The 13,287-nt window shown below is 43.4% G+C and overlaps 1 protein-coding gene across 1 annotated transcript in view; it reads left to right on the top strand.

Moving 5' to 3' along the window:
* Positions 1-13,287, top strand: part of LOC137376345 (zinc finger protein 292-like) — a 278,773-nt gene that overhangs the window by 1,072 nt on the left and 264,414 nt on the right. The window lies entirely within an intron of this gene.

Consider the following 13,287-nt stretch of genomic DNA (forward strand, 5'->3'; position numbering starts at 1 on the left):
TCAATTGATGTGAAAATGGACATTTGTGTTCTCTTCATTCTCTGCTAGCCAGGTATTGTGTATGGAATGTACTAATTTTTTTCACGTCTTTTTGCCTAATGGAAATCCAGAAATCATGAAACCTAATTATGAGGTGTAAAGAATCCTTTGCTGGTGTAATGGTATTGCTTATACATCTGTGTCCTGGTATGCACATTTTTCATGAACAGTAGAGAAGTACCCAATGATATGATTTTACATATGTTTTGTTCAAAACCTGGGTTTTCTGGAGAGCACATCTGAACTGTGCATTGTGTAAAGATTCGGCCCTTGGAGGACTTGGAGCTATTTAATGTGATAAGTTATGGGTATTTCGCAAATATTTTAAGTGCAAGTGTAGGAAGTGCCATGAGGTTCTGTGCTGCTTTGACTGCAGTACAATCTTCGTCATATTATCACGTTTTGCCTCCATGCAGATATGCTATAGTATCAGTCATAAGATGGTCAATTTATTTGTGTGTTTTTTTTACAAGAACTTAGGAATAGCAGGAAAAGTGCCTGTTATAAAAGCAAAATTTGACTGAGTTTTGACTGCCATAAATGAAGTTTACTTTTCAATAGAATTGTGGAATTAGGCCCCCCAAAACATAACTCCTGGATTTCCATACAATGACATTTCATATATTCAGTCTTTAAAACACTGGCCCTGATAGTTTACATCTTCCAATCCAATTTAACTTGTAGCTATTCTGTTATCAAGTTTGCAAGTTCTCCCGTGACCGTGTGGGTTTCCTCTGGGTGCTCCGGTTTCCTCCCACATGCCAAAGACTTGCGGGTTGATAGGTAAATTGACCATTGTAAAAATTGCCCCTAGGAGTAGGTAGGTGGTAGGAGAATTGAGGGAAGGTGGGGATGTGAGAGGAAAAAATGGGATTAATGTAGGATTAGCATAAATGGGTGGTTGACAATTGGCACAGACTTGGTGGGCCGAAGGGCCTGTTTCGGTGCTGTATTTCTCTCTATGACTGTAAGTGTTTACTCCCTAATGATATAGCAGCTTTAGTACTCAAAAAAAAAAAGCTGCATGATGTCACTTGAAAAGCAATTTATTGCAAGGTATGAAAGAAGTTGAATGCCAGGTGTATGACTATGGTGAAAACCAAGTTTTGCTTATATGGTGGTGATGTTGCCCAGAATCATGTGTGTTTGCCAGCCATTTATTTAATGATGCACTATGTGTTCTTCAACCTTCAGTGCTCTTACTGCTTTACAGTAAAAAACAAAACACAGATACTATTCTAAAAAAAAATAACTGGCAAGAGTTTTTTGCTTCCTTAATTTTGTCAATTTCTTGTGCTGCACTGTTGTGATTTAGGATACCATCAGAGCAGATAATGAATTGCTGTCATGGAACTCGTTACTGGATGTCTGATAGATATTTGTGTATCTGTAAGCTCAGCCCAGATATATTGATCATTTGCCCCTTTGGCCCACAAATCAACCAAGGATATATTGGTACAGTATCTATGCAGTTCCCTCCATCCTTCCCTGTTGCCTATATACAGACAGATAAATATCCATATGTATTTAGCTTTCTTAATCCTTTCAGGGCTATACATTTTTTAATACAGTTAATGGACCAGGACTAATTTTTTTAATGGTACTGCTGATCCATGCACCACATCATTGGTGCACTTAGGGCGGTGCAGTGGCGCAGTGGTTAGCACCGCAGCCTCACAGCTCCAGGGACCTGGGATCGATTCCGGGTACTGCCTGTGTGGAGTTTGCAAGTTCTCCCTCTGTCTGCGTGGGTTTTCTCCGGGTGCTCCGGTTTCCTCCCACAAGCCAAAAGACTTGCAGGTTGATAGGTAAATTGGCCATTATAAATTGTCGCTAGTATAGGTAGGTGGTAGGGAAATATAGGGACAGGTGGGGATGTTTGGTAAGAATATGGGATTAGTGTAGGATTGGTATAAATGGGTGGTTGATGTTCCGCACAGACTCGGTGGGCCGAAGGGCCTGTTTCAGTGCTGTATCTCTAATCTAATCTAACCTAATGGTTTTAATAAATAATGCATAGTCATCGAGTGAAACAGCACAGAAACAGGCCCTTTGGCCCATTGTGTCCGTGCCAGCCATCAAGTTGCTATCTATTCTCATCCCATTTTCCAGCACTTGGCCGGTAGCCTTGTATGCTATGGCGTTTCAAGTGCTCATCTAAATACGAAAATGTTAACTCTTAAATAGTCTTTAGTTTAGAGATACAGCACTGAAACAGGCCCTTCGGCCCACCGAGTCTGTGCCGACCATCAACCACCCATTTATACTAATCCTACACTAATCCCATATTCCTACCACATCCCCACCTGTCCCTATATTTCCCTACCACCTACCTATACTAGGGGCAATTTATAATGGCCAATTTACCTACCAACTTGCAAGTCTTTTGGCTGTGGGAGGAAACCGGAGCACCCGGAGAAAACCCACGCAGACACAGGGAGAACTTGCAAACTCCACACAGACAGTACCCAGAATCGAACCCAGGTCGCTGGAGCTGTGAGGCTGCGGTGCTAACCACTGCGCCACTGTGCTGCCCATAGACCAGGTGAGGCTAACCCTTTTAAAGCTCAAGAATCAGACAATGAAAACTGTCAGAAAATGGCTGTATGTGTCCCAGGTCTTCAGGTCACAACTTGGGTCTTGGAAAAGTAATGCTGAGAGTATTCTACGAAGTGCCTTAAATGAAGGCATACTCCAATGTAATCTAATATATCCATTTTCAGTATAGTCTACGGCACACCTTTGAGTACAAAAGTAACATTCTGGATTCTTTTAAGTGAAGGTTATTAATGCCCAAAACTGCAATAATCTCAGCAATTAACAATATTCAATAATTTTTGTTAGATAACACTAACATACTGGTAATACTCGTCTAAACAGTGATATTCTTACGAACGTGCTTTCCTTCCACTAGGAAAACACAAAATATCATGTGACCATCACCCCTGTGATTGTTGACCTTTATTTGTTCCAAATCTCGCAACACCACAGATTAAAAAAAAAACCTTATTCTTGTGTTCAAATGCCTCCATTGGCCTTGCCCCTTCCCTTGCTCTGTAACCTGCTCCAGCTCGACATCCTCTGAGATTTCTGTGCTCCTCTTGTTCGTCCCCAATTTCCAGTGCCCTGCCATTGATGGCTGCACTTTCAGCTGCTTAGGTCCTAAGTTCTGGAATTCCCTCTCAAACCTCACTGCCTCTGTGCTACTTCTCTCCTCAAGATGCCCCTTAAAATCTACCTTTTTGACCAAGCTTTTGGTCACCTGTTCTAATATTTCTCTGTGGCTTGGTGTCAAATTTTTGTTTGATAACACTCCCTTGGGAGGTTTTTTTTTGCTGTTTGTTGTGATACTTGGTATGCTTTATGATGTCAGTTGTCAAAATATTAGTATACTGTCAATCTTCTAAGTTGGAAGACATAAAATGCACATGGAGTTTTTATCCCTTTTGCCATATGTTGTAAAAATTATAAAACAAATGACTCCCTGGATGATTCCTAATTGTGTGGCACTCCCCAGGCTCTCATTCCAAGAAGTAGTGGTGGTTAGCACCGCAGCCTCAAAGCTCCAGCGACCCGGGTTCAATTGTGGGTACTGCCTGTGTGGAGTTTGCAAGTTCTCCCTGTGTCTGTTTGGGTTTTCTCCGGGTGCTCCAGTTTCCTCCCACAAGCCAAAAGACTTGCAAGTTGGTAGGTAAATTGGCCATTATAAATTGCCCCTAGTATAGGTAGGTGATAGGGAAATATAGGGACAGGTGGGGATGTGGTAGGAATATGGAATTAGTGTCGGATTAATATAAATGCGTGATTGATGGTCGGCACAGACTTGGTGGGCCGAAGGGCCTGTTTCAGTGCTGTATCTCTAAACTAAAGAGCAATCTTTGCCTTCATGTAAAGGACTTGGGTTGCTTGCTCTGTGATTTGACCCCAATTAATGTTTCTTCCCCTTTATTCCAAGGAGAATTTACTTTTATATTGAGTATAGCAAATAATTTCATTGATTTAAAAAAAAGTTTTATTGAAGTATCTTCTGCAGAAGATTTCATCATTCTCCTATTAATTAATCCAATTAGATAGTATAACTGAAATCCCATAATCCAGTATCCACAAGTCATACTTTTTTCTTGAGCTTGAGATAGCAAAGTCACCATGTTTCACTCCTGCTTTCCCCATCCCGATCCCTTGGATTGTTGGCAACAATGCTGGATTTAGTTGGCCATCATGAGCTGACCTTAGTTTTTCTGTACATGAATGCACTGCACTTTTTTCATAGCTAGTTTGTACATTTCTGTATAGTTGCAAGGTATAAATGTTGACACTTATATGCAACAAGTGTTATTTAACTGATGCATTGATTAAGTAAGCTGTTTGTTTTCTTCTAAAATACATGCATCAGAGCCAACAAGGAGCAAGACACCAGAAACAATGTAAATCGATGCATATACCAGTTTTAAATTTTATTGATTCTAATATAAAACTGGATGCTTTTATTCCTGTGAGCATAAGGAAGTCTCATTTTCAGTGCTCGTGAGATTCCATTTGAATGTAAATGTATGGAGCTGGTTCTGTTTGTGACTAGGTGAAAATGATTTCTAGATTTTCACTGCTGGAGTCTTAAATAAAATACGTCTCCTTTGAACTGAAACAGCCTTGTAAATTTTATACAATAAATTGGAATTTCATTTCAAAAATGGAAGGTTTTTCCCTCTTGGATCTAAATTCCTATGTGTTCAGTTTTTTGCTCGAGCACACGATGCTTGGTTCTCCCATTTTCTCACTTGCAGTTGTACAAATGGTACAATGTGAGAATCAGTATGTGTTGGAAAAATTAATCTCCAGTATTTGCAGCAGCAGAGAAAAGGTACATGGAAAGCCATGCAGGAAAGTTGTAGATTCACTTTATGGTATTCTCTTAGGATCCCACCTTAAATATAATGCTGCTTATTCTAAACCCTGGATGGTCTAATTGTGTACTTCATTATTGAGAGTCTTGTGTCAAATATTATTGAGGCCTGTGCAGTATTTTCAGTGCCTGCAGTAGTTGTTCAGACTTCCCTTTTATAAAAGGTAGTGCAATGCATTATGTGTATGCATATGTTTTATCATTGGTATTTCAACCTCTTCAAGGGCACACAAGGAAAAAAGAGTAGAAATGCAGTATTCCTAAGGGATTCAATTGTTCGGGGCACAGACAGATATTTTTGAAACTGCAAATGTGATTCCCAATAGGTATGTTGCCTCTCTGGTGCCAGAATAACTGAAATCACCAAATGGGTCCATGATATCCTGCAAGAGAAAAGATCAACCAGATGTTGTCCATATTGGAACCAATGATAGAGGTAGAAAAAGTGTGGGAGGTCCTTCGAGCAGAGTTTCAGGAGGTGGGAAAAAGTTTTTTTTTACCACCAGAGCCATGTGCTAGTAAGTATAGAAACAGGAAGATAGTGCAGATGAATGTATGGCTGGAGTAGTGGTGGTGCAAGAGGGAGGGTTTCAGGTTCCTGGGGAAAGGACTCTTGTTCGTAGTAGACGGGTTGCACCTGATCAGAGCTGATACTGATTTTTAAAAAATTCATTCATGGGATATGGGCATCGCAGGCAAGGCCAGCGCCAATGGTTAGGGAAGGAAAAAGAGGAGCAGGCATGACAGTATTGATTTCAGGATGTTAAAGTTCTAATTTTTTTTTTTAAACAAAGGCATTCCTAGGACTGAATCTAGTTGACTTGAATTGAAAAGAGGGGGAGCAGTTATGTTGTTGGCAGTCTTTTGTTGAGCTCCAAACAGTGTGAACGAGAATTTGTTGACAAATTTCAAACTCTTAAAAATAGAGTTGTAATATTAGAAGATGTTAATTACCCTAATATCGACTGGGAGGAACATAGTGCTAATGGTAGGGAGCAGAAGAGTTTCTAATATGTGCACAGGAGAATTTTCTCTCTCAATCCAACAAGGAAGGAAGCAGCTTTGCATCTGGGACTGGGAAATAAAGTAGAGCAAATGGAATGTTACAGCAGGAGATCTTCTAGCTAACAGTGACCACTTTGGTGAGGGATCTGGGTGTCCGAGTGCATGAATTGCAAAAGGTTAGTATGCAGATACAGCACGTAATTAGGAAAGCTAATAGAATGTTTGTTGTTGTTTATCGCGAGGGGAATTGAATACAAAAGTAGGGAGGTTATGCTTCAGCTATACAGGGCATTGGTGGGACCACATCTGGAGTACTGTGTACGGTATTGGTCTCCTTATTTAAGGAAGGATGTAAATGCATTGGAGGCAGTACAGAGAAGGTCTACTAGACTAACACCTGGAATGGGCGGGCTGTCTTACGAGGAAAGATTGGGCAGGCTAGGCTTGTATCTGCTGGAATTTAGAAGAATAAGAGGCGACTTGATTGAAAACATACAAGATCCTGAGGGGTCTTGACAGGGTGGATGTGGAAAGGATGTTTCCCCTTGTGGGAGAATCTAGATCTAGGGGTCACTGTTTAAAACAGAAGGGGTCGCCCATTTAAGACAGAGATGAGGGGAAATTTTTTTCTGTGAGTCATGAGTCTTTGGAATTCTCTTCAAGAAGCGGTGGAAGCAAGAGTCTTTGAATGTTTTTAAGGCAGAGATAGATTCTTGATGAGCAAGGGGTTGGAAGGTTATCGGGGGTTAGGTGGGAATGTGGAGTAATCAGTTCAGCCATGAACTTATTGAACGCAGAGCAGGCTTGAAGGGTGGAGTGGCCTACTCCTGCTCCTAATTTGTATGTTCGTATGTAAACTAAGCATGGAAAGAGACCAGAAATTTTTTTTTTATTATTCGTTCGAGATGTGAATGTCACTGGCAAAGTCAGAATTTATTGTCCACCCCCAATTTCCCTTGAGAGACTGAGTGACTTGCTAGGCCATTTCAGAGGATAGTTAAGAGTCAACCACATTGCTGTGGGTCTGGAGTCACATTGAGGCCAGACCAAGTAAGGACAGCAGATTTCCTTCCCTAAAGGACATTAGTGAACCAGATGGGATTATACAACAATTGACAATGGCTTCATGGTCACAGTTGGACTAGTTTTTTAATTCCAGATTTTTATTAATTGAATTTAAATTTCACCATCCCATGTCCCCAGTGCTTTAGCCTGGGCGTCTGGATTCAATGACTTAAGGGACCTAGTACCGGTACATTTGTTAAGGTGATTGCAGTGGAAAGCAGTTATAGAGTCACAGAGTCGTACAGAGAAACAGGCCCTTCGGCCCACCGCGTCATTGCCGACCATAATGCCTATCTGTACTAATCCCACCTGCCTGCGTTAATTCCATATCCCTCTATGCCTTGCTCATTCAAGCACCTGACCAGATGCCTCTTAAATGTCACTAGTGTTCCTGCCTCCACCACCACCTCAGGCAGCTCATTCCAGATACCCACTATTCTTTGTGTGAAATATTTACCCCTTTGATCCCCTTTAAACCTCCTCCCTCTCACCTTAAATCTATGCCCTCTAGTTTTAGTCAACCCTACCATGGGAAACAGACACTGGCTATCAACCCTAGCTATGCCTCTCATAATTTTATATACCTCTATCATGTCCCCTCTCGGCCTCCTTCGCTCCAGCGAAAACAGACCCAGCCTATCCAATCTCTCTTTATAACTCAAGCCCTCCAAACCAGGCAACATCCCTGTGAATCTTTTCTGCACCCTCTCTAGCTTCATCACATCTTTCCTGTAGTGCGGTGACCAGAACTGCACACAGTACCCCAAATGCGGCCTAACCAACGTTTTATACAACTGTGACATGACGTCCCAACTCTTGTACTCAATGTAATAAAAGCAGAATACTGTGGATGCTGGAAATCTGAAATAAAAACAACAAATGCTGGAACCACTCAGCAGGTCTGGCAGCATCCACAGATGCTGCCAGACCTGCTGAGTGGTTCCAGCATTTGTTGTTTTTATCTTGTACTCAATGCTTCAGCCGATTAAGGCAAGCATGCCATACGCCTTCTTCACCATCCTGTCTACCTGTGTTGCCACTTTCAGGGAACTATGTACTTGTACCCCAAGGTATCTCTGCTCAACAACACTCCCCAGGGCCCTGCCATTCACTGTTTATGTCCTGCCCTGGTTTAACTTCCCAAAATGCATCACTTCACACTTGTCTGCGTTAAATTCCATTTGCCACTCCCTTGCCCACTTTCCCAGTTGATCGACATTGCAACCTTAGACAACCTTCTTCACTGTCCACTATACCATCAATTTTGGTGTTATTTGCAAACTTACAAATCATGCCCCTTACATTCACATCCAAGTCATTAATATATATGACAAACAGAGGGCCCAGCACCGATCCCTGCAGCACACCACTTGTCACCGGCCTCCAATCTGAAAAACAGCCCTCCACTACCACCCTCTGCCTCCTATCACCAAGCCAATTTTGTATCCAATTTGCTAGCTCACCCTGGATCCCATGTGTTTGAACCTTCTGGACCAGCCTACCATGCGGGACCTTGTCAAAGGCCTTGCTAAAGTCCATGTAGACAACATCCATCGCCCTGCACTCATCAATCCTCTTGGTCACCTCCTTGAAAAACTCAATCAAATTTGTGAGACATGATTTCCCACGCACAAAGCCATGCTGGCTATCCCTAATCAGACCATGCCTTTCCAGATGCATATAAATCCTGTTCTCATAATTCCTTCTAATAACTTTCCCACCACTGATGTAAGGCTCACTGATGTAGTTCCCTGGCTTATCCCTGCTGTCCTTAAATAAAGGCACGCATTAGCTATCCTCCAGTCTTCCGGTACCTCACCCGTGGCTAACGATGATACAAAAATCTCTGCCAGGGCCCCAGCAATCTCCTCCCTTGCTTCCCATTGCATCCTAGGATACAGCTGGTCAGGCCCTGGGGATTTATTCACTTTAATGCGCTTCAAAACCTCCAACACCTCCTTTGTAATGTTGATATGCTCCAGGAAAATATGGTGTTCCCTCCCTTGAACTCACTAGCTTCCATGAGAAACTCCACGGTAAATACGGATGAGAAATATTCATTTAAGACCTCGCCCATTTCCCGTGGCTCCACACATAGATTGCCACACTGATCCTTAAGGGGACCTACTCTTTCCCACGTTACCCTTTTACTCTTAGTATACTGATAGAATCTTTTAGGATTCTCCTTTATCTTATCTGTCAGGGAAATCATGGCCCTTTTCGCCCCCCTAATTTCCTCAAGTGTAGTCCTACATCTCCTATACTTCTCGAGGGACTCGCTCGATCCCAGCTGCCTATACCTGACACATGCCTCCTTCTTTGTCCTGACCAGACGCTCAATATCACACCTTGCCAGCCTTGCCCTTCAGTCTAACAGGAACATGCCGGCCCTGAACTCTTCCTATCTCACTTTTAAAAGCCTCCCACGTGCCAGACGTCCCTTTACCTGTAAACAGCCTCTCCCATTCAATTTTTGAGAGTTCCTGTCTGATGCCATCGAAATTAGCATTCCCTCAATTTAGGACTTCAACCTGAGGACCAGTCCTATCCTTATCCTTAACTATCTGAAAGCTAATAGAGTTATGGTCACTGGTCCCAAAGTGCTCCCCACTGACACATCAACCACCTGCCCATCCTCATTTCCTAAGAGGAGGTCGAGTGTAGCCCCTTCTCTAATAGGGCCATCCATATACTGCTTCAGAAAACTGTCCTGGATACGCTTAACAAATTCTTCTCCATTTGATCCCTTAGCACTAAGGCAGACCCAGTCAATATTAGGAAAGTTAAAATCACCTACTATTACAACCCTATAACTCCTACACCTATCTTTGATTTCCCTACATATCTGCTCCTCCACTTCCCTCTTTTGGAGGGCCTATAGTATAATCCCATCAAAGTGATCACCCCTTTCTTATAGGTTCTATCCATATGGCCTCACTGGACATTCTCCCCAGGATATCCTCTCTAAGTACTGCCGTGATGTCCTCCCTAATCAATAGTGCAACTCCCCCTCCTCTGTCACCTCCACCTCTGTCACGCCAGAAGGATTGGTACCCCGGAACTTTGAGCTGCCAGTCCTGCCCATCCCTCAATCACGTTTCTGTAATAGCTATAATATCACAATCCCATGTACCGATCCATGATCGGAGTTCATCTGCCTTACCTGTAAGGCTTCTTGCATTAAAGTAAATGCAGTTTAGCCTACCAGACCTTCCACGCTCAATGCCCGGCCTGCCTACTGGATTTGCTTGCTTTAGAACAAAGAACAGTACAGCACAGGAACAGGCCATTCGGCCCTCCAAGCCTGCGCCGATCTAGATGCCTGCCTAAACTAAAACCTTCTGCACTTCCGGGGTCCGTATCCCTCTATTCCCATCCTATTCATGTATTTGTCAAGATGCCTCTTAAACGTCTCTATGGTACCTGCTTCCACCACCTCCCCCGGCAACAAGTTCCAGGCACTCACCACCCTCTGTCTAAAGAACTTGCCTCGCACATCCCCTCTAAACTTTGCCTCTCTCACCTTAAACCTGTGTCCCCTAGTAACTGACTCTTCCAACATACTATCCACTCTGTCCATGCCGCTTATAACTTTGTAAACCTCTATCATGTCACCCCTCCTCCTCCGTTGTTCCAGTGAAAACAATCTGAGTTTATCCAACCTCTCCTCATAGCTATTGCCCTCCAGACCAGGCAACTTCCTGGTAAACCTCTTCTGTACCCTCTCCAAAGCCTCCACGACCTTCTGGTAGTGTGGCGACCAGAATTGCACGCAATATTCTAAGTGTGGCCTAACTAAAGTTCTGTACAGCTGCAGCATGACTTGCCTATTTTTATACTCTATGCCCCGACCGATGTAGGCAAGCATGCCGTATGCCTTCTTGACTACCTTATCCACCTGCGTTGCCACTTTCAGTGACCTGTGGACCTGTACGCCCAGATCTCTCTGCCTGTCAATACTCCTAAGGGTTCTGCCATTTACTGTATACTTCCCACCTGCATTAGACCTTCCAAAATGCATTACCTCAGATTTGTCCGGATTAAACTCCATCTGCCATTTCTCCGCCCAAGTCTCCAACTGATCTATATCCTGCTGTATCCTCTGACAATCCTCATCACTGTCCACAACTCCACCAACCTTTGTATCGTCCGCAAACTTACTAATCAGACTAGCTACATTTTCCTCCAAATCATTTATATATACTACAAAGAGCAAAGGTCCCAGCACTGATCCCTGCGGAACACCACTAATCACATCCCTCCATTCAGAAAAGCACCCTTCCACTGCTACCCTCTGTCTTCTATGACCAAGCCGGTTCTGTATCCATCTTGCCAGCTCCCCTCTGATTCCATGTGACTTCACCTTTTGTATCAGTCTGCCATGAGGGACCTTGTCAAAGGCTTTACAGAAGTCCATATAGATGACATCCACTGCCCTTCCTTCATCAATCATCTTTGTCACTTCCTCAAAAAAAACTCAATCAAATTAGTGAGACACGACCTCCCCTTGACAAAACCATGCTCCCTCTCGCTAATAAGCCCATTTGTTTCCAAATGGGAGTAAATCCTGTCCCGAAGAATCCTCTAATAATTTCCCTACCACTGGCGTAAGGCTCACCGGCCTATAATTTCCTGGATTATCCTTGCTACCCTTCTTAAACAAAGGAACAACATTGGCTATTCTCCAGTCCTCTGGGACCTCACCTGTAGCCAATGAGGATGCAAAGATTTCCGTCAAGGCCCCAGCAATTTCTTCCCTTGCCTCCCTCAGTATTCTGGGGTGGATCCCATCAGGCCCTGGGGACTTATCTACTTTAATGCTTTGCAAGACACCCAACACCACCTCCTTTTTGATAGAGATGATTGAGACTGTCTATGCTCCCTTCCCTCGACTCATCATCCACCAAGTCCTTCTCCTTGGTTTATACTGATGCAAAGTACTCATTTAGTACCTCACCCATTTCCTCTGGCTCCACACATAGATTCCCTTCTCTGTGTTTGAGTGGACCAACCCTTTCCTTGGTTACCCTCTTGCTCTTTATATATGTATAAAAAGCCTTGGGATTTTCCTTAATACTGTTTGCCAATGACTTCTCATAACCCCTTTTAGCCCTCCTGACTCCTTGCTTAAGTTCCTTCCTACTGTCTTTATATTCCTCAAGGGATTCGTCTGTTCCTAGCCTTCCAGCCCTTACGAAAGCTTCCTTTTTCTTTTTGACGAGGCTCACAATATCCCGCGTTATCCAAGGTCCTGAAACTTGCCAATCTTTTCCTTCTTCCTCACAGGAACATGCTGGTCCTGGATTCTAATCAACTGACGTTTGAAAGACTCCCACATATCAGATGTTGATTTACCCTCAAACAGCCGCCCCCAATCTAAATTCTTCAGTTCCTGCCTAATATTGTTATAATTAGCCTTCCCCCAATTTAGCACGTTCACCCAAGGACTACTCTTATCCTTATCCACAAGTACCTTAAAACTTATGGAATTATGGTCACTGTTCCCGAAATGCTTCCCTACTGAAACTTCGACCACCTGGCCGGGCCCATTCCCCAATACCAGGTCCAGTCCGGCCCCATCCTAGTTGGACTATCTACGTATTGTTTCAAGAATCCCTCCTGGATGCTCCTTACAAATTCTGCCCCGTCCAAGCCCCTAGCACTACGTGAGTCCCAGTCAATGTCGGGGAAGTTAAAATGTAGCATCAATTTCTCTATTTCTTGCACTCGCTTCCAAGAGCTTCTCAAAGAGATTGAAAAGGTTTACCTCTGCTGGCTTGTTTTTAAAATTCCCAATTGACTGTACTTGATTTCGCTTTGGGCATTCTCAAGAGTCGAGCCTCCTGACCGTTTTAAATCTTGAGCTGTCACTTGTCAGTAAACATCATCTCCAAGTCAAAAAAGCCCCCTGCTAGGTATTTATCTGAAGACAGGTGGCTTCAGTATTTTATTTATTTATTTATTTAGAGATACAGCACTGAAACAGGCCCTTTGGCCCACCGAGTCTGTGCCGACCATCAACCACCCATTTATACTAATCCTACATTAATCCCATTACCCTCTCACATCCCCGCTTTCCATCAATTCCTCTGCCACCTACCTATACTCGGGGCAATTTATAATGGCCAATTTACCTATCAACCTGCAAGTCTTTGGCTGTGGGAGGAAACCAGAGCTCCCGGCGAAAACCCACGCGGTGACAGGGAGAACTTGCAAACTCCACACAGGCAGTACCCAGAATCGAACCCGTGTCGCTGGAGCTGTGAGGCTGCGGTGCT

Source organism: Heterodontus francisci, chromosome 13 (assembly GCF_036365525.1).
Source record: "Heterodontus francisci isolate sHetFra1 chromosome 13, sHetFra1.hap1, whole genome shotgun sequence".
In the NCBI taxonomy this organism is placed as follows: Eukaryota; Metazoa; Chordata; class Chondrichthyes; order Heterodontiformes; family Heterodontidae; genus Heterodontus; species Heterodontus francisci.